Here is a 19,200-nt window from a genome sequence, read left to right as displayed (position 1 = left end):
TGGCACGTGGGGCCCACCGCGCGGCAGCGGCGGTGGCGAAGGGAGGCCCGTTTCTCTCTTTGGTTATCTAGCTGTATGAGTGCCACAGAGCCGTCATAAAGCTAGATAACCGAAAGTAGAAATGACTCTCACAACTTCTGAGTGCGAGCGCCCGCCCCGCCTGCCGCCCCGGCCCGCACGAGCCAGAGGAGCCCAGAGGAGTTCAGTGCCGGCCCAGCGGACTCTAGCCCGGCGGAGCGGCCGCGCCCGAACCAGGTACCTGACCTCGGCTCTCTCCGGGACACTTTCTGTCCCCTGGAGGAACTTGCCAGCTGTTCCCCTACTCCTCCTCTTTCCCCACCCCCACCACATCCCCCAGCGTCGAAACAGGAACCCCAAAGTGGAGCGGGGCCGGGAGAACGGAGGGGGGTGGGGTTGCAGAGGGGTCGCTGGCGGGGAAGGCGCCAGCCTTAGCCTTCACCCCATAAATCAGGCTGGAACAATCCTCTCCCGGAGCCTCGGACGGGGATTTTGGGATGCAAATGCGATGGGAGAGAGACAGCGGCCGGTAGGGGGTGGGGGTGAGGGGGAGTGAAGGGGTGGGCAGGGGGCTGCCCCGCCGCTAACAATGCGGCCTTTATCGAATTATTCGACGAGTCAGCCCTGAGCGCCATTAGCATACGGCTTGGGGGTTGCCGGAGCTTCGCCCCTCAGTGAGGTCAAGTTCTTGATAATTTGATCACTTTTCACGGGCTCTGGCAGCTGCCTTTGTGTGCAGTTGGGGGGTCTGTGTGCAGCGTGAAGCAAAGCAGAACTGGCGAGGAGTGAGCTCAATGGCTAGGGGCCGCGGTGGGGGCCTCCCTCCCCGACGGGCCGGCCCTGCCCTGCATACAAACCAAGCGCTGGCGAGTGGGCGGGAGGGACCGAGCCCAACCCCGAGCCACCTCTGCGCCAGCCCTGGACCGCCACTCCCGCCCGCACCTCCCCAAGTTCCCCGAGTGGTTACGGTGCAGGCAAGCTCCCGGCAGCCCCTCCTCCTCTCCCTCCCCCCCCAAGTCCCAACATAAGATGTATTACAATGTCTAGCAAATAAAAAAGCAATTGGGGGAAATCTGCATTCCGTTTCCATGGCAACCCAATGCAGCACACCGGGCCACTCAGGCTCCCAGCCCCTCTTAGCTGGGCTTGGGGAGTGGGGAGCACCCTACATGGGCATCTGGGCCCACACAGCACATAGCGCAGGGGTCCCTCTTGAGGTCTTTATCTGCCTCCAGGTCACTCTCCTCCCTAACATCTCCACTTGTACTGAAGCTCAGGGCTCCAGTAAGCTTGGGAAACCGCGTGGGCTCCCAGGCAAGACTGGCTGTAGACCCAGGCCTGGATCCTGCCATGCCTCAGGGAAGAAAGGATCCAATGTGGGTTCAGAGCCCCTGATGATTGTGGGGGGCTTTCTAGGTATGTGGGTATGTGAGTGCTATGACAGGCAGGCTGGAAGGGACTTAAGCCAACAACCAGACACAATTCCCCATCCCTTTTATCCCCTTTCCCTTTTATACAGGAAGAAACAGATCGGGAGACCTGAAGTGACTCCCAGGGTCACACAGCTCAGAAGCACAGAGCTGGGCCCAGTTAGTGATAAGGTCCATACTTACCAATCTCCACCCAGGACCTGCCCTGTCCCTTGTAATAATAGTCTTTTTCCATTTTCATTCCTTTAAACCTTGTTTTGGCCTTTGCTTAACAAAATTATTTTGAAAATAGATTATATGTGTAAAAAGCGAAAATTCAAACAGTACAAAAGGGAAATCTGTTGTCCCTGGGCATAGGAACTGCCAGGCTGAGCTGAATGGTGGAGGGACACTTTTCACTGTATCTCCTTTAGAATTCTGAATCATGTGGATGTGGTAGTTATTGAAAAAAAAATTTAAATGAGAAGAAAACAAAAGACCAAGCAGGGAAAGTCAATTGCCCCTCTCTGTCCCCAGTTCTCCCCAAAGAAAATCACCAGGTAGGTTTTCATGGATCCCCATGTGTGGTGTCCCCCCATTTTTAAAGGCCAAGCTTCCTTTTTCCTGGCAAGAGGCTGTCAAAGAGTGACTAGCACTAGCATGTTTCAGGACCCACCGGGTAGGCCTTGGACAGCATCCCTTGGACAGCCCCTCCCTTCCTGGCGCACCTGGGAGCCTGTGTGCAGATCGTGACCTCATTTCGGAGGAAACCGGAGCAGCTCTTCCCACCCCCTCTCCCTGTGCTCCTGCCTCCCTTCCTAGCCAGCTGGCCCTGGGCCTTGGGCTGCCATCTTCCCTTCTCACCATCCCTATCCCTTTGCTATTTTACAAATAGTAGTCCTACTAGTAGCCCTAATTTTTGCAGCCTTACAGCTGTGTCTGCACATTTCCAAAGGGTTTTGTGGGTTGTTTTTTTTTTTTAAACACCAGCATCCCAAACCTCCTCCGTAGTCCTGAAATCTGGGTCCGGGGGAGGAGGAGTCTGAACCTGAGAGAATGTGGTTTTCTTTCCGCTTTCTACGAAATTCCGTTGATGCAAACCTCCCGTCTTGGAAAGGATGGCGGCTGGCAGGGCTTCGGAAGACAGAGAGTGCTAGAATCCTAATCTCCTGGACCCCAACCCACACCCACCGGAAACGGCCCTGGGAGAGAGGCCAACCTGCTGGATTTTGGCCTTGGGATATAAATGCCTGCCCTTAACAGAAACAGGTTCAAATAGACTCTGGACACTTGAAGCACGAGGCACAGACTCAAATCGATGTCCCCGTCCACCTCCTCTGGCTTGCCTGGTGGAGGAGCAGCCTGCGCCTTAGGCCTTCTCAGCCCTGCTTCCCATGCTCCGGGGAGGCCTTCCCCCAACCTCCTCTAGCCACTCACTCCTCCATGTTTGGCTTCACTTTTGCGGCAAGTTGACACTACTCTCCAACCCCCGACCCAAAAAGGTTTTTGGGAGGCTGCGGGCACAATTGAAGCTGCAGTTTCGAAGTCAGAATTGGTTGAGATCTCAAAGATGCTCTTCACCCAACTCCTTTCATTTGACATCTAGAAATAGCGAGCTCAGTGAGGCCCAGTGGTTCGCCAAAGGTTGCCCAGCAAGCCACTGGCGGGGAGGGATCAGAGCATCCCCCGTGATGAGAGAGGCGTCAAAGGCTTCCTTCTCACGGGTCCACGAACTCCCAGCCCTGAACGACTGTTGGACCAGTTAGGCCTCTGTCCCACGGAATGAAAAACTGGCACCGCGGACGCCGCTCAAAATCACACTGCAGCGCGGTCAGACCTGATCCGGGCTGCTGAGCGAGTTGTCCGCGGCCGCGGTCTGACCTCCGGGAAATGGGACCAGAGCGCGGAGGGAGCGAGGCCAGGAGGCCTCCCAGGGCCCAGCGGCGACGCTGAAAAGCATGAAGGGTCGGAATTAGGCTCTCATTTAGCGAGCGTTACTAATCCGAAGTTACAGCGCTAATTCCCTGATCCGGCCGCTCCCACACGCAGCGCCTGGGATTAGAGGCGCGGCTGCCTCCCAGCCCTGCGCTCACACCCCAAACGCGCCTGCCCCGCGCCCTCGGGGCTGCGGGCTCCGCTAATCCGCCGTGCTGCGCTTGCCAGGCCCGAAAGTGTCGCGGGGCGGTCCGGGACAGGCAGGGAGGGGTGAGCCCTGAGCCCCTGGACAGCCCCAGCGGGATGTATGCGCCTTCCAAAGCCGGGCGACACCGGCGCGGTACAGAAAACCGCCCAGATTTCTCCCACCCGGGTATACGCACCCACAGCTGCAGGCCGCGGCGCCATTTTAATAGCCCTCATTCCCCCCCTCGGTATCTCGCGCGCTTGTGTGTCGGAGTGTCGCTGTCCCCATCCCGCCCTGACTTTTGCCCCCCTCCGTCAGCCTGGATAGAGTGGCCAATCAGCGCTGGCCTAGGGTGGGATGCGCGTCACCATGGCGACTGCTAGGACGAATTGGCAGTGCGGCCCATCACATAGGGCTAGTCTTCACTCCGCCTAGACGGGTGTGAAAGGGAGGTGAGGACGGGTGGGGGTTGGAGGAACGTGTGGCACCTCATCCCTACTCCCAACCCTATTCTGCCTGGGGTCAGTTCAGCCTGGGTCAGGCAAGGGAGCATGGGTGGTGTCCCCAGGGCCTTGCACAGACCCGGGCTTATCCTGGAGTTGCTTTCAGCTTTTCCATTCCCTGAGTTCAGACTCCCCTCAGTCTTTCTCGTCTTGGTCCAAAGGTCCATCTTGGTCTCTCTCTCACCCTCTTGTCTCCCTCTTCCTAAGAGATGGTGTTCAGAGGCTCTCTGAGGTTCCCCCAGATGGCCTTGCTGTAAGTGCTGTGATTCGGGGCAAGTCATTTACCCTCTCTGAGTCTTAGTCTTCTCTTCCCCAGGATGAACTGGTCTGCAGGCTTATCATGGAAAGCGTCCAGTGCACAGTGGTGCTCTATCCATCTTAGAGCTCCTTCTCCCTTAGCAGGGAGGGCAACACTATTGAGGGCAGAACTTGGGGGTGTCCTTTCTGTCTGGGGAAGGCCAAGTTTGGGTGTCTCATGGCTTCCTAGAGCCAGCTTTTCATTTCTACTCCAGACCGCTGGGAATTGAGGTGGAGAGGATTTTTAAAAATAGAGCCAGGGTGGGGGCTGTGGCTGGAACAAAACCTTGGTCAGTGGCTCTGAGAATGGGCCACTGCAGCTCCTATAGCGCCTTGCTTCCAGGCCGGTCCGGCTTAAGCACCACTTTAAGTGGTTCGGGCATTCACTGGCCCGCCCCTCACCGCAATTGAGCCACAGGGGTTTGAAAAGGGGGCCAGAGCCTCAATGACAGGACCTTGGGCCAGGCTAATTGGTTTTGGTTCAAGGGGATACTGGATTTGTGAAAAGCTACAAACTGCCTTTCCCACGCCAGAGGCAGGCCATGGCTTTAAGGAGAAGGGTTCCAGGATATTGGGGCGAGGTGAGAAATCTGGGAGCCAGGTTCTTCCAGCCAATGATCCTGCTCTAGCAGCCAAGACATTCCTCTGCTTGGAGGGTGGGAGTTGGTATACGGCACTTCAGTGGGGGTAGGCAGGTTCTGCTGAGCCTTTCGCACACACATTGGCTGTGCCAAGAAAAGGGCCTCCGCCTCTGAGCCTCCGGCACATCTGAGTTGTGGAGAGGCCTTGCTTTTCCCCACGGCAATCATCCAGGCAGAGAAACCAGCAATTGCTAAGTTAATCGTTCTTGACCCCAGAGCTGGACCAAACCTGGGCTTTTAGACTCTGGGAAAATCCTGGACTCTATCCTGACGCGGGCAGTGCAGGTGGTCTCAAGATAACCCACTTCTGTCTCTTGAAATGTCCCTAAGCCATCCTGGGCATGGGCAAACAATGTAGAGATGAGAAACAGAGGGCCTTGTAGTAATTAAAAAAAAAAAAGCGTCAACTGTTTCTTTATATTAAAAAATTAAGCACTAATTTGTATTATGACTTAACTCTATCATTAGTGTAGATAATATCGATGTAAATGCTTTGAAGCATGTATCTTCAGGTGTACAGATACTTATGTGTTTGAACCAAAGGATTGCACATTTGTATTTATAATATACCCATTCTTGTATATAGTATATGGTCTATATACTGGTTTCTCTACTTATATGACTCTCGGTTAAGGATGGCGACAGGGCTGGGTGGGAGCTATAAAAACAAAAAGTCCCATTTAAAATGATGTTGCATTAATATGAGACCTGTTTTTCATGGTTCATTGTGTGTTGAAAGGAGCATACTATGTAATGACCGGCTAAAGAAACCCCCTACGCTTTTTGCTATCTTCCAAATTTTCACCCTGTTTGCCCACTTGAGGCATATGATAAGTAGGAGAAAGGTACTTTGAAGAGATCTAGAACTCCATGTATCACATTTTCCATTTTCATTTCAAGTTTTAATTGCCCGGGGCCTAATTTCTTTGGGCCTCTGCTGATTTGCACATTTGAGATTCATGTGTAAATATGCATGTGGCATGTGTGCGCGCCTGGGTCTCCTTATCACAAAGTGGGCTCTCTCGGTGTTTAAATACACACAATCCACGTCGACACACCATTATGGCCTTGCATATTTGCCTCTTCTCTAGAATCGGGTTAATTTTCCCTTTGCTACTTCTCAAACCCCAGGTAAGTTCTCCTCCCCCGCCCCCCCCACACAAAAAAATTGCAAACCCTATCACAGACCAGTGGTCTCACCCCACTTCTCCAGCAGGCAGCTCTCCAGGCGGGGTGCTGGAGTGAAGGTTCCTATTAGGCAGACTTCATTAATATTACCAAATATACCCCAGCACGTTTGCTCATCTACTATGAAGTAGTATTATCATCAATAATTAAAATTAAACTGCACTTGTCAAAATAAATGAACAAAGTAGAGTTAGTGATATCTTTGCCTTGATTTGCTTGCCTTGGGTTTGCTTACTCACTAAGTGAAGAAAAGAAGAAAGAGAGAGGGAGAGAGGCGAGGAAAGAACAGGCTGCTGTGGGAAGGGGAGCGGTGTTGAGAGAAAGAAGGGAGACAGAGGAAAGCCCCTGTCACTGCCCTTGGGTTTCCAGTCATTAGGGCACTCTGGGAGGCTGGAATGCAGTCTCCAACGTCAGCTCATGATGAATATTGAGGTGTGGATGTGGAAGGAGGGGTTTCTTTGTTTACTGGGGAATGGACATGGGAATGGGGGAGCAGGTCGCCTTTGGGGATTAAGGAGTGGGCTTTGTTTTTAAGAAGGGTCTTACTTCTTTTCTGAAGTTTTCTGCAGCTAATTGATTCAATTCAGACATTCCTCCTCCCTACCCGGCCAGCCAAGGCCGTGTATTTGTGAGATGTGCACAGCCCCGTTTCCCCATCTGCTCTGGCCCCTTTCTCCACTGTGACCCTTGAAAAGGGTGTGAACCTTCACAGCAAGGAGATCATAGGCCACGGAGAAATCAGCCAGGGGCCAGGCCGAGACCTTTGTACGTATATGCGTGTGAGAGACAGCACATACATACACACCTACATATCTTAAACATCTCATCAGAAATGTAACATATGGAAACATCATGGGTGTACAGTTCTATGGGTTCTTACAAATGCATTTACACCAATGTAACCAGCACTCAAGAGAAACAGCATTCCTCTCACTTCAGAAACTTCCCTCCTGCCTCTGTCAATCTTTGCCCACCGCCCTTCTGATGTTTCTTACCATGGATTAGTTTGACCTATGTGGAGTTTCGTATACGTGGAATGTACACCAGGACTTTTTTTTTTTTAAAGGGAGCACTATCCTCAGAGACCTGGCTGAGCAAGTGTCCAAGAGATTTTGTGTTTATGGTCATATTGGACTTGTGTTAAAACGCTTTCCCTGGGATGGACCCCGAAGTCAGACCTGTAATTAGATTGGGGGCAGGGGGCTGGTTTGGCTGGTCTTCTGCCAGGACAGCCCTGTTCTCACCCCAGGTCTGTTAATGAGTGGGGGACAGGTGAGCCTCACGCATACATTCCAACTTGCCCCCCTTCAGCAGCAACCAGGATTTGGTGGAGAGCTATTCATGGAAGGTGCCAGCTTTGTGCTAATTAGAACTTCCTTTCAGCTTCCATCTGCCCAGGCACACGGGCCCCTCACTGGTCGGCCTCACCCGCGCCCCTCCTATTAGCTTGCAACCTAGTTATTGTTTCCCCCATGAACTGGGGGGTGTTATGAGTGGAGCTGCTCTTCTCTGTCTCTGGCCAAACCCCGGTTCTTTGTGTGTTGCAGGAATATCCAGGGTGGCATTTCTTGAGCCTTCTCTGTCTTTTTAAGGTGGAGATGGACTGCAAGGCGGAAAGGGGGTTTGGGCACCTCGGCCATCCTCCTGACTAGGCTGGACCATCAACTTGGGGTTATTTTGAAAAGGACCTCTCTCTCTGCCCTCTGGAAAGTGTGGCTTCAGACCCTCTCCCCTCCATTACCCCCATTCTTGGTGCCTCTCGATCTGTTGTACCCACCCCATCTCAACCCTCAGCTGCCATCTTTGCCTGGGGGTATGCGCTGTCGCCTTGCCTGTTCTTCGGAAAAAACCCAAACTTTTAAAATTCACTTTGGTTTTCATTTCTTTCACCTTAGGCCCAGTGGACATTATTTTTCTGGTTGTTGTTGTTGTTGTTGTTTTATGGAGGTTGTCTCTCATAAAGGTTTCATTAAAAAAAAAAACCACTGAAAAATAAAATTTTAAAAAACAAAAACCAAAAAACAACAACAAAAAAACCCCCACTAATGTCATAGTAACATCATTTAAAGAAAAAGTGCCTCTCGGTTTGGAGGTTGGGGGAGTTCATGCTTCCTTCCTGATTATCAGTTGGGGTGAAATCTCTTGCAGGAAACCAGAGAGAGGGGCATCTCCTCGAAATGCTCCTCTTTTTAACTCCTGTGTCCCCTCAGGTCTCCATTGGGGTTGTGTGTAAAAATATCATGCCCTCCCTGCCCCGTCATCTCATTTTCTCCTGCCTGAATTATCCTGATCTTAATACAGGTCACCCACTTCTTTGACGGTGTAGACTGGGATTTTATAAATCAGGACTGGATTTTTGGCTAGCATGAGGCTTTGCCGGTTTTCCCCAAGGTTCTGGACCCAGGCTAAAGAGGGGTGGAAATGCCTCTGACGTGTCCAAGGGCCGCAGAAATTCCCCATCACTGGTTTTGGGTAGAGTAGGAGGACCCACTCGCCTCTGTAGCCTTTTCTGCCCTTAGGGGGTGACAATTCCTGAGTTGAGGCGCTAGTGGAAGACTCAGCACTGCCCTGGACTGGGTTAAGAAACCCGAAATGCAAGTTCCAGAAGGGCAGTGGCTGGGGGGAGGGTGTTTTTTGGCATGCTTTGGCTGTTACACCTCAGTGTATCCCCAAGTCACATCACCTCTCTGGGCTTCTGTTTCCCTATGAAAGGGGGGTGATAGTACCTGCACCTCCAGGGGTCCCATGAGACTTAACTGAAAGGTACAAATAAAGTGCCTGGCATACATGGGTGCTGAGTAAATGATAGCGCTTTCTCCAGGCTGGGGCTGGGTGCACATGAATGTCTGGACCTGAAATTTTAGCTTCCACTTGCTAGAGGAGACTGTGAAAGCACCAGCATATGTCTGGAGTCTCAGGGAAGAACTGACTAGTGCTTATCATGCCCCTTAGGCCCCCAAACTGTGAGGCAAACCAAGACTCCAAGGGACACCCCAGTGTTTTGGGGGGGGCTGTTGGGACTCATGTAAAGTTCGAAGCTTGGCTGGCTGAAGGGGAGGACACATAAGTAAGTGTCTTTAGAGACTTGCAGAGAGCAGGATAGGGATTGACTTGGGCGGCCAAGAGAGGTTCGCCAGGAGGCCCCCGTTTGCTTGGGGTTTGGGATTTCTAATAGTTGTTTCTGGAAAACGGCCTGGGGTCCCTGCTGGAGCAGGTTCGGAGTCTCAGGACTGAAGGGCAGCACCATCCTTATGGGGGAGTGGTGTGGGGAAGCAGGGTCGTCCCGGGGCAGTCACTCTCTCCGCGACGGCTGAGCTCTAGGCGCATCCAGGTGTTCCACCTCACGGGTCTCGGTTTCTGGAGCTGCAGCTCCCAGCGAGCAGGGGTTCGCTCTGGAGGAAGGCCTCCAGCGGCAGCCTTGCGGGTGGCTGCATGCCTGGCCTGCTGGCGGGTAAGGAGCCCCGAGCCGGGACGGAACTCCCCTTAAGCACTACCACAGCGGACTTCCCTCCTGTGTCCTGGGCTGTGGTCCTGACCCGAAGGACGCCTGTACCTCCACCCCTACCTTCGAGCAGACCGAGATGCGCAGCTGGGCGCGGGGTGGGGGGTGCCTGATGTCTCCCTCTGTTTTACAGCGACTCCCTTGCCGGCGCCTCCCTCCTCCGCGCCATTCCGCCTACGCTCGTCGTCCCCTTTTAGCCGCACTAACTCGCCGTTGACACCGGCTCTCTCGTCGGAGGGAGCGTGGGAGAAAGGTGAGTGCCCCGGGAAGCCGTCTGCCTTCACCCCAACTTTGCCCTGAGTGTGTCAGAGAACATGCTCGCGGGCCGGCGCGTCGGAAGTTGGGAGATTCCAGAATCAGGTCGGCGGAGCGGCTGTTTGTCCCTGAGTAGCCGGGAAGGCGATTCCCTTGTGCCTAGCCCGGATCCAATGTCTCCCCCACCCCGGCCCCCCACGTCTTGTGAAACGGCGCTAACTACACTTACTGGTTCGTTGTGCTTTGTGATTCAATCCCGCAGAGCTGGCGCATAGCATGGCGTGTTGCACACAGTAGGCGCCAAGTAAACGGCGGCTCGAAAGCTTCTGGCCTCCGAAGCGGCGTCTGGGACACCAGGCCCTACCGATGGGCCTGCTGGGGAGTCCGCGGTGCGGTGGCCTTGCCCCTCCAGCGGGGGTGGCGCGCGGCCGCCCGCCTGCCCAGGCTCAGGTCCTCGAAGGGCTCGGGCCCGCACGCCCAGTCTCCGGGCTGCAGAAAACGGAGCCACCGGCCCAGACTCGGGCGCAGAGGGGTTGGAGCATCCGCACAGCCAGCGTCCTCCGTAAGCACCCACACCTCCGGGGCACCGGGGCGCAGCCGGGGAGGGTGCGCTGCGGGCCGGAGGCCATTTTGAGAGCGCGGCGCAAGATGGATGCGTGGGCACCACGCGAGCCCCGCGGGCCCCGGGAGCCGAGCCTGCGTCCAGAGCGCCGACCGGCGCGTGTCTCTGCCGCCGGGCGCCGGGGCAGGCCCTCAGGTAGTCATGACCCCGGGAGGCCTCGGCGAACACCGGTGTCCCCCTTGCCACCTCCCGCCCGCACCCTCCGTCGCGGCCGCCGACGCGCCAGGCCGCTGTGGGCACGCCTGGCCGTGTGCGGGACGCCTGCTGCGGGGAGAGGCGTCGGCGGGAGCCTGCCTCGCTCGGCCGCCCGCCCGGACCTGGGGCGGAGACGGGATTCCCGCGGCCCGTGGGGGGCAGCCGCCTGGAGGAGCGGCCCGGCCGGGACCGCGGGCGCTTGCGCCCTTTCATTATGTCCCAGGAATGTCAGGCGCGTGGCTGACGTCCGCTTGTTCTTGAAACCGCGAGGCCCGAGGGGTGAGCAGGCCGAGGCCACCTTTCCCGGGGCTGGGTGTGGTCTGGAGCGGAAGGAGAGAGGGGGCCAAGGAGCCGAGGCCCCGCCGTCGGGACCAGGGTCTGGCGAGGGCTTCCGCGTCGCCTGCGTGGTTGGCGCTGAGGACGCACCCGGAGGCTCCAGTCCTCCTCCTGGGCTGCGGTCAGTGGTGGCGGAAGCGGGCGCGGCTGACACTCGAGCCGCAACTTTGAGCTCGACTCCTCCAGGCCTCCGCCCAAGCATCAGAGCTGTGGCTCCCCTGTGTCCCCCCTTCCACCTGGGTGAATAAGCGCGGTCGCCGTGGTCCTGACTGTCCCAAGTTGACCCACCGCTGCTCCGAGGCAGGCCCCACACGTGTGCATTTGTACAGAGTGCCTAGGAAACTCCAGGGACGTGCCTTTGTGTTTATTGAGTTGTGCTTTGTACCTGGCCTGGTGCTGAGCACCTCGGCTTCACGGGGCGGGTGATGATACCCTCTTTGTGAGTCTGGCCATTGCTGCCATTTGGCAGAGACAAGATGTGGACTCAGGGCTGTCTGTGCCAACGCCTGAGTCCTGAGCCGCAGGCTCTCCTCCCAGGCCTGCATACACACAAACACCGGGATTCCTCACCTTTGTGATCTCCTCTGTCAAGCCCAGCCAAGCCTGTCCTGAATCCAAGCCCGCATCCCCACACAGCCCTCCCTCACATATGAGGGCCCCTCCTGTCACCCCCCAACCTGCTAGCCTAACGCCCTGGCCTAACGTAAATGTTATGATTCGAAATTGTGGTTATTGTGAGCCTCCTGGCAGCCAAGACAAAGAAGAAAATATGACGGTTTGCAACCTTGCTCAAAAAAATGCTCATCGAGGTTTTTAGAGAGATGAACATTTCCTTGTCTGTAAGATTTATAGAAAGCTTAAAGCTCGGTGATTATGTAGGTCAACTTCTCGTGTCCCAGATGAGCAACCAGGCACAGAGCGGTGAAGGATGTACCCCCCAAGATCGTCAAGTTAGCTAGTGGAGCAGGGACTGGGACCCAGGGCTCCTAATTCCCATCCTGTTCCGAGTAGGCTTCCGTGGGCGTTTCAACGGGGAAATGGGTTCGTTGTGTTTAGTGACCCTTCCGTCCCCCACTGGAAACTGCAGACCTGTGTGCTGCCTTGTTCCTTTCTGTGCCCTCTGTTCCTAGGGCTGGGCCGGTCTCATTGTGTGTTTCTGTAAATATTTGATACACTGAGTGAGAGGTTCTCAAAGGCTAACCCTCTGGACTAGGAGACGGGGGTGGTGATGGAGGGAGAGGTTCTGCCTGCAGTTCTCCGAAGGGATTTGTGTTTTGAATGTTGCGTTCCTGAGCCCATGCATTCCTCAGACCTTTCTCTTTCAGCAAATGATGTGAGCTGGCTCGTATATTTCCCCTTTTGGCAGTGGTCTGGCTCCTAACTGCCCCGTCACCTTGTTCAATCTCATGGGAGGGGTCATGTTTTTCTCAAGGAACCATGTTGTCATGAGAACTGCAAGTCCCTTTATGGTAACTGAGGAGGGTTTCCTGATGGCACCAGCACAGTCGCCATGACACCTGGCGCACCCATTCTTTTGTCCTCTTTGGGTGGAGAGGCAGCCTTTCTGTGCCTGCCCAGGTTTGGTTGCTGTGGTGTAAGGACAAATCACAGAATGTGGATCATCAGACCCCAGAACTTATACAGATTAGTACATTTCCATGGCTCCCAAGAGGTGACCTTGGGACCCCTGGCATGATTACTGTAGGTACTGAATAAATTTAGTTAGACCAGCTCCTCTTGAAATTTGTCCCGGAAAGTTGTTGCCCTGGGTGCGGGGACGGGGCTGGCTTCTTGGAGAGGAGCCCCTTAATTGGCAGAAAGGCTCCAACAGATGCTGGCCAAATCCTGACTGTTGTCATTGGGCAGGCTGTGCCCCGGCAAAGCAGGGTGGAGAGGTGAGGGCATTTTACAGCTGAAGCCCCAGCTGTGGAAGAAAAACAGGGTTCAGCTCCCCAGATTAGTTACTGTCTACAAGGATTAAAGGCCCCAAATAATGGCTGGCCTCTCCCCTCCTCCGTGCCAAGGGAAGACATGTAAATACAGCCTCACGCCAGCTTAGGCGGTAGATGTGTATAAATCGAATTTAGCAAATCAGATCATGGTTTAAATGCACTATTTAAAGCAGTCCTGCAGTGAAGCCTTTTACAAAGGGAATAATCATTTTGTGATGGTAATCATCAGCCTCCAATTTATCTCCTTTGTAAGTTCAGATGTGGGTGCACTGGGCGTTCTGAAATTGGGGCGCTCTTGTGCAGGGCTCGGTGATGGCTGTCTGCCTTCCTTTTCCGACCTCTCCTTTTAAATGGGTGCATGTCCTCGTTCTCACTGGGGGCCTCAGGATGCTTGTCACTTAGCCTGATAGTTCTCATCCATCCCACTCATCATTTTATAATCTGATAGAGCCCGCCATTCAGCTGCTCCTGGCTCCTTTTCGGAGATTTGTGCCCTTCCTGGGGGGAGATAGAAGCCCTGCTGTTCTCAGGGTATTAGACCCAGTTCCCTCTCTGATCTGAACCTTCTTTTGTTTCCCGGAACTTCTGGTACTGATCATAAAGAAGATCTCAGAGTCGACTAGACACACATCAGCCCCTGAATTTAGTAGGCGCCCACTTGCTGAATAGGCAGCGTTCAAAATATTCTCCCCATTCACAGCCACGTAACTGAGGCCGGGATGTTGCAGTGACTTTTCCCACAAGTTGAAATCGGGACTCAAAGGAGAACCTGTCTCCTAATTGCTATAAAAGTGTTTTATACACCGAGCTGTAGTGCCTTTCTTTGCAGAGAGAATATACTCAGAGACCATCTGGGTGGGATAGAAAGAATGAAGGGAAAGAGATGGATCCGAGTGGAATAAAGGAAGTGGGCAGGAAGCTGGGGGCCGCAAGGAGCCTGACCTTGCTTAGCTCGCAGGCCCTGATATAGTGTCTTTGTCACTACTGGAGCGTTCCTCGGTAATTATGACTGTGTTGGCATGACGACTCAGTAAGAAGACTAGAAGCACCGGGTAAATGCACTTGTTCTTGCCTTCTAAAGCAGAGAGGAGCTTTTGTGGGGAGTTCCTCCAGGGAGACGTGGTAGAAAATTCACCGGGCCCAGCGCTGGAGCGTGGGGATTTACAACCCAGAGGAGCCAGGTGGCCCTGACCAGGGGTGGCACACGCACAGGTCCTCAGCCAGACTTACCTCCGATGCAGGGGTCTCCCAGAACCTCCCTCCTGTTCCTTTCTGTTGGTCTTTGTTCCGGAGCTTGTAATGTCAAGTAGATCCCTTTCTACGCCTCTCCAGGTTGTCTGTTTCAAATGGGTTTATGTTGCTGTCTCCCTGAATTTGATGTATCACAAAATTATCTGTTTCTTGGGCCGCAAGTGTTTATTGGGAGGCTGAAAGGAAAGGCTGATGGGCCCAGCTGTCGGGATGGTGTTCGGGGCTGCCATTTCGATCCTGGTGCCCCCTCCTTAGATACTCGGGCCACGTCTGCATCTGAAAATGGGGGAGGTTGCTGGAGTCAGGAGTTGTGCTGTCCAGTCTGCTAACCGTTATGGATCGCGTGAAATGTGGTCAGTGTGACGTGCTGAAATGACGATACTAGGTTAAATAAAATGTATGATTAAAATTAGTTCTACCTGTTTTTTCTTACTTTTTTAATGTAGCTTCTGGAAAATTTTGAATGGTACATGTAGTTCATGTTTTCATTGGTCCAGACTAGAGAATCAAGACTTCTTCCAGCCCCAAAGGCTCAGTGACAGATTAAACCCTGGCCTACCCCTGGAAGGTCCCCAGCCACAGAGAGCTCTGTGCATAGAGGGCCGTGGGAAAGCCAGAGAGACGCTCAGACCTTACGGGGCTTTTAGAGCTACCTAGTACAGCTCCTTAAGTGGGGGTTACCTCTCAGTCCTTCGAGGCAGAAGACCTGAATCTACAGGCAACGTCATGTTTTTCAGCCTTTAGGGTGGGGGACGAGAACCAGTGGGTAACCCCAGAGGAGTCTGCGGGTGGAGGTTTTGCAGTGTCCCGCAGAGTTTGTATGGACACAGATGGAGGTTGCCCCCGGGGTGGAACACCTCGCCACCCACCCCTTGCCCAGGCTCACCGTGATTTCCTAGTCTCCCAGATGTGTGGAAAGCATAGGGCAGGGGAAGGCAGCTGTGCATCCCTGGGGGATGCCAACCCCACTTTAAGCAGGTTTCCTTTGGCCCGAGGGCATCTCGTTCCCCTCCTCCCCCAGCCTCTGCTGCTCTCTGCCAGCTGAAGCTTCTGGGATGCGCCTTGGCTCAGCGCCAGCATCTTCTTGGAGAGGCCTCCTGCCCTGGCTCCCTGCCAGGCCGTGGGTCTTCAGAGAGTTTTGCTGGGGAGGCGCTGGGCTCAGCCTGCTGTCAGAGGGCAGAAGGGCCTGCTCACCTCAGAGGACTCCTGGCTGTGCATCCAGCCTTGCTTCCAGCCCCCTGCCCCTCTCAGAAACTCCAGTTTCCTGCCCTGGAGACCCTGGAGTGGGTTAAAGGCCACCCAGCTCCAGGAAGCCTTGAGTTTATGAACAGGAGACTCCTCTCATGAGCCTGGGAGGTGAGAGTGGGCAGCCAGGAAATCATCATGAGTCATGATGGTGGTGACAGAAACCATTGATGGAGCACGTACGCTGTGCCAAGTTCTGTGCTAACGCTTTGCATGCTTAACTTTAATGCCCGTCTTGGAAGGAGCAGAAAGAGTAGTAAAGGTCGTCTAGGGTCTGCCCTTCTTTTCAAAGCCAAACGCCATTGGGGTGACTGCATGGGAAGCTACAGCCTTGGGGTGGGTGCAAGTCTGAGTGCCCTGTGGGCCTCATCGCACGGTCAGCCTGGGCTTTGGGCAGCAGCGTGAGCTCGTTGGGGTTGCTAGGGGATGGCTGTAGTGTCTCTCGCTTCAGGGCTGGCGATGGATTTGGAGCATGCTGGGAGGAGGGCTCAGGGCTGGGCCCCTGGGAGCTTTGGTGGGGTGCGAGGTGCGGGGCAGGGGTGAGAAGCATCCCGCCCGGTCCTAGACTCTGTCCTAATTGTCAGTGGGATCCATAGCCTGGCTGTCCCTCAGTCTGCCATGGAGCCCAGGGCGAGGCTGGAGCCTCTGCTCTCTGCAGTGTGACGTCCCCTGAGGTAGCACTCAGCCTTCTGGAGCAGGGACGTCCTTTGTCCAGTCTTGTCGGGTCCTGAAGCAGAAACTCAGACCTTTTCCCTGTCACCCAGTTTGGTGGCACAGGAGGATAGGAGACGTGGTGAATGAGGGAGGAAAGGGAGGAAGGTCTCATGCCGACAGCCACCCCTTCCCTTTGGGCCTGCAGCTTCCTTTACCCCACTTTTAGTTGTTTCTAGTCTGCTCTTCTCTCTTCTGCTGTTGGGTCACCGGCTTCAGGCCCACAGTGGTGTGTGAGGCAGTGTGTGTGGCTCAGAGGGTGTCAGGGGTCTGCCTGACCTAGTTCAGACCCCTCAGGCACACTGTTTCACCTCTCTCTCTGAGCCAGTTTTCTCATCTGTAAAAGTGGGGACAGTAATACTTACCTTGTGGCAGTCAAGATGTGTCAGTTTGCTCCCCCATCTGCTGCTCTAGAATGGGTGTGTGTGTGTGTGTGTGTGTGTGTGTGTGTGCGTGCGTGCTGGGGGAGGGGAGGGCTGAGGGAACATGAGCCAGCAGGGCTCTACAGTGGGTGACCGTCTCACTTGTGGGCCACACACCTGTGTAATGTCTGAAGGCACAGGGAAGACGGCGAGTGAGGGGCCAGGCTCAGCTCTCTGCCTGTCACTCTGCAGTAAGTCGTGGCATTTACTGATCATGCATGAGCTCCAAGCTCCACAATGAAGAGAACCCCAGGAGAACTCCTGACCTGCTCCCTGTCCCCTTGGAGCAGAAACCAGCCCCAGGAGGCAGCATTCAAGGGGTAGATCGCTTGACTCAGGTGGTGGGTGTTAAGAGAGGACGAATCCGTGTGGGGTGGAGTTGGCAGAGAAGGCTCACGGGACCCAAACAGGGCTCCCTGAGCAGAGGTTGAGAGTCCTGCAGGACCGGGCTGAGGTCTGATCTGGAAGAGCACAGGAGATGTGGAGGCCGAGAACAAGAGGGGTGCAGGGCAGCCTGAGGGAGGGAACTGGTCTGGTCACCATGTGCAGGCTGGGTGTGGGGGCTGCTGGGCCAGCCTGAGCCCTGCTGGCACACCCCGCTGAGCCTCTCACCTCTGATGGCTCTTGGCCTGGACTTCAGCACCTCCAGGGCCGTCCTGGGAGCCACATCGCAGTTTGCACGTGCGGACCTCCACGTGCGGACCTCCGGAACCGGAAGTCTTCCTGTGCCCGACTGTGCTTTTTTCTACCGCATTCATTTCTTCATTCAACATTTACTGACCACGCACTGCGTGTCATGCTCTGGGCAAGGCCTTGGGGATACAGAGAAGAAAATCACAGTCCCTCACCCAGCACTGTAAGCTTGTGTAACACGGAGTTTCCTCTATCCATCCAGGACGGGAAGGCCAGGCCGGGGAGGGGGCCCCGGGGTATGACAGTTCTCACCACCGTGCGGCTTCCTGGCTCCCCTGTCCCTCTCCATGCCCAAGAGCCTGGGGGAGCAGTCACAGACCATTTTGTGCGTTGCCCATTTCGCTGCCATTTAGCTTGGACTAGAACTTTAATTTCCCAGATTCCGTGGGTTCTGTATAGAGCTGTGACATCTCAGCCGTCTTGTCTTCCTTTCAAAAACAATTTTAGTTACAGCACAGCAGTAACTATCGAGATTGGCGTGCGGGATTGGTAGGGAACACCTTGAATGCAATCAAATACTAAATTACGTCTGGGTGAATTTACGTACAGACGGTCTGCCCTCCTTCGAAGAAATCAGGTGCTGTTTGGGGCCTTGAGGTTCTGCTCAGACTGGGTCCTGAGTGCAGTGGTTGGCGGGTGAGCCTGCATATGAGTTGGCAACAGTGGGCATCCAGCTGCCTTCTCTCAAAACACCCAGAGTTTGGAAGAGTCGTCTTGTAGGCGGTCATTTGGGGGGCTGACCCCAAATGAGTCCACGTGCCCTACAGCCCCAACTGCGGCTGTGTCGTTCTCCCACTTGCGTCCCAGAAGCGAGAAGGCCAAACAGATTTCATCTTATTTCTTATTACTACTGCGGTGGTTTTCTTATTGAGGTCAATGGGTATGTGTGTACGTCTAGAAGGATGAAACCCTAGAAGTCACATGGCACTTGTGGTTAAAGGACAGTTGACCTTTGACACAGCATGGGGATTAGGGGCACCAAACTCCTGTGCAGTCAAAAATCTGCCTATAACTTTTGACTCCCCCAAAACTTAACTACTAATAGCCTATTGTTGACCGGAAGCCTTACCAATAACATAGTTGATTAGTACATATTTTGTATGTTATATGTATTATATATTGCATTCTTACAATAAAGGCAGCTAAAGGAAATGTTATAAGGAAATCATGAGGAGAAAATACATTTACAGGACTGTAATTTTATTGAAAAAACATGTGCGTACAAGTAAACGTATAAGTGCTGTTCAAGGGTGACCTGTACCTGTCCAAGTTGTAGGAGGGACCCTGCCACTTCCACCTGCATGGAAGGTGGTTCCAGATCTTTGAATGGAGCCCCAGCTCCTTGGCAACTAGGAGACTCTCAGGGGAAGTGTCCTCCCCTCAGCTTCTGTGTGGACCGGTTCACCGCTGCTAGTAGGCAAGATAGGCTTATGTGCGGGAGGCTTTCCTCTGTGGACAAGAAGGAAGGGAGCAGTCAGTGAGACGCGGAGCAGTGCTGGCCTCTGCTTCCGAGACCTTTCATCTCTCTTTCCCTGGGACACCCCGGAGAGGATGGCAAGAGTGGCTTCCCCGAAAGATGCAGTGTGCTCTGCATTCTGTGCCAGGGAGCCGTGGGACAAATGGCCGTCCAGATGCTGGCAAGCAGTGGGCCTTCCTGACGCTGGGTGGCCGCGGCACCCTTCTGGCTTCCCTTGCACGGCTTTTAGTCTGAATGAATGTCATGTGCACAGAGGCCAGCCTTGGGTTCACATGTGGTGGCCCGTTGACAGCACATGCTGTAGTCACGAAGCTGCGGGGTGGATGTTTCCTCCAGGATGAAGTGAGTGCAGACTCCGCGC

The 19,200-nt window shown here is 54.5% G+C and overlaps 1 protein-coding gene across 1 annotated transcript in view; it reads left to right on the top strand.

Moving 5' to 3' along the window:
- LOC117018767 (uncharacterized) overlaps positions 1-19,200 on the top strand; it is a 112,158-nt gene that overhangs the window by 5,571 nt on the left and 87,387 nt on the right. The gene's annotated exons all lie outside the window — the stretch shown is intronic.

The sequence above is a fragment of the Rhinolophus ferrumequinum genome, chromosome 28 (assembly GCF_004115265.2).
Source record: "Rhinolophus ferrumequinum isolate MPI-CBG mRhiFer1 chromosome 28, mRhiFer1_v1.p, whole genome shotgun sequence".
Classification (NCBI taxonomy): domain Eukaryota; kingdom Metazoa; phylum Chordata; class Mammalia; order Chiroptera; family Rhinolophidae; genus Rhinolophus; species Rhinolophus ferrumequinum.
Note: the sequence above shows the minus strand (reverse complement) of the source record. Positions and strands in the feature narration are given on the sequence as shown.